This window comes from Leptonychotes weddellii, unplaced genomic scaffold (assembly GCF_054177405.1).
Source record: "Leptonychotes weddellii isolate Sample4059 unplaced genomic scaffold, ASM5417740v2 HiC_scaffold_23476, whole genome shotgun sequence".
Classification (NCBI taxonomy): domain Eukaryota; kingdom Metazoa; phylum Chordata; class Mammalia; order Carnivora; family Phocidae; genus Leptonychotes; species Leptonychotes weddellii.
The window spans coordinates 1-2513 of NW_027824458.1; the positions used below are offsets into that span (position 1 = coordinate 1).

Below are 2513 nucleotides of genomic sequence, written 5' to 3' on the forward strand. Positions count from 1 at the left end.
TGCTGTGAGCCCACCAGCTGCCAGACATCCCGTGTGGTGTCCAGCCCCTGCCAGATGTCCTGCTACCGCCAGAGGACCTCCAGGCTCTGCAGTCCCTGCTGGACTGCTTACCCTGGGTCTATGGGCATTGGGTCCAGCAGCTGTTGCTCCCTGGGCTATGGATCCAGAAGCTGCAACTCACTGGGCTGTGGATCCCAGGCTTCAGACCCCTGGGTTTTAGAGTCTATGGTTTTCCTTCTCTGAGCTGTGGATCCAGATTCTGCCACCCAACCTACTTCACCTCTAGAAGCTACCAGTCATTGTGTTGCAGGCCACCCTGTGGATCTGGCTTCTATAGAGCAACTTGTTGAGGGTTCAGATGCTTTTGAGTATTGATGACAAAGTCTCTACTCAGTACAACCATTGTTTTCATTTCCACCAATTACTACTCTTCCTTTATTCCTAAATCATCAGTTTCTTGTAGCACCTACTTTTGGCCAGCTGAACTTAATGAGTAATCTCAAATGAAGTCCTAAATTCTGTACTATTGATGGAAGATATGCTATTGGATTTTCACTGAAAAGCAATTGAAAATGAAAATTTTAATCTAATAAATTTTTGTAATCTGGCACTCAAATATATTGTTCATCTTCTTTTTATTATAATTATTTGCCTGTAGTTTTTATATTTTATGGATTTGGGAATAGGACTCTGAGACTGGGTTTAGGTACATACAATATGATAGATTTGAGCAAGTTTCTGCTGACATTGGCTATGTTTCCTGTCGGGAGTGTTCATTTCCTGGAGGTCCATATTTTGCATGTCTCAATGTCAGTGACACTGGCTGATTATAAGGGTCATGAATTTTTGCTGATAAAGAAAAACAAAGAAATTGGTACATAAACTAGAAATGCAGACAACAAGAATATAATATAATTTATAAGGTGAGGTTATATATCAATAGACATGTACCTCAAAGTTTAGCATCTGAGTGTGGATTTTCAGCAGAAAAGGATGAGCTTTAACTCCCAGGACAGATGTTATGTATGCTCTTTGTTGGTTAGCCTAGGTGCCATGATCCCTGCCTACCACAGGTGATGTGTTCCTGAGCCTTACCTATAAACACATGTGAGTTTCAAAATGATCTTAGGGTTAAGGAAGTGTGAATAACCTCCTGGTGCTTCTCCAAGGTTCAACATTTCAAGCTAAGAACAACACACCTGAGCTGAGCAGTGTTGACAACATTTATGTTCATTAGTCTTAGCCTCTATCCCCATCTCCCCAAAATAGAACTGAAATCAAGAACTTGGGTGCAGAAGGTTTACTTGGTATAAGATCCCAGGGATCAAGTTTGGGAGATCATGGAAGGTTAAAAAAATCAGAGAGGAAAATCTCATGAAGGGACATATTTTTTAGTTAATATTACAGTGGGCAATGGGAACTCAATCCTTCTGGGCCTTTTTAAGAACTTATAGAATGACTCTTAGAATTATTTACCCCAAGATCTGATCAACAGGCAGAAGCATTTATCCATCAGCTTTTATCAGCATTTATCCATCTCTCTCATTGGTTCAATGTTGTCCCAGATGTATGTTAACTTCCTGGAACTTCATTCAGTGTGCAAAGGAGGATTATCATGGGCTCCATTTGTTTTCCTGGCTGTGACCTAAGAGAAGCTCAGGTAGAGAGTGAAAGAAATGCTGTGTTTGGGAGGAGAAAAAACTGTCTTGCAAAGAGAGTTGAAGTCTGCTTGAAATTGTTCATTGTAGCTGTGCCTGGGATCTGCTGAGAGAATGAGGATATAAGGGAGGGCGCAAGAGGTATCAGATATACCACTTTCAGGGCACCTGGGTGCTCAGTCATTAAGCGTCTGCCTTCGGCTCAGGTCATGATCCCAGAGTCCTGGGATCGAGCCCCGCATCAGGCTACCTGCTCAGCGGGAAGCCTGCTTCTCCCTCTCCCACTCCCCCTGCTTGTGTTCCCTCCCTCACTGTGTCTCTCTCAGTCAAATAAATAAATGAAATCTTTAAAAAAAAAAAAAAGATATACCACTTTCATTTAATGCTCAAACATCCCTGTGAGAAAGATAAACATTATGTCCTATAGACCTTTCCAGACATAAGGGAATAAAAACTCAAAAGGATTAGAAGCTTGTCAAACTTTATAAATCAAAGATCTTGTAGAATCTGACCTCTTGAATCTATTTTTTATTGTTCTTTCTGGATTTTTTTAATATGCAACTCATTGCTTAACCAAAGAGTACCTGACTACCTCTGGTACTACAGAAATTCCTTTATATGAATAGGCTTCAACTCCTATGGGATCTCATTTCATTAGCCTCATGAATAGTATCCAGAATAAAGAGTAAAAATGAAAAAAAAATTAGAGTTTAGGAGAAAAGCATGAAGGAAGGGTGAGCTAATTTCATTTGAAAATATTTGTATTAACTATAATACCTAATAAAAGACTGAGAGAGAAATATTTAACTACCTCTCAGGAAGAGATCCCTGGAAATCCTGAGTCCTGTGACAAAT

At 40.2% G+C, this 2513-nt stretch overlaps 1 pseudogene; it reads left to right on the top strand.

Moving 5' to 3' along the window:
* Window positions 1–3: 3 nt before the first annotated feature.
* Window positions 4–354, top strand: LOC102725693 (keratin-associated protein 13-2-like; annotated as a pseudogene).
* Window positions 355–2513: the final 2159 nt, after the last annotated feature.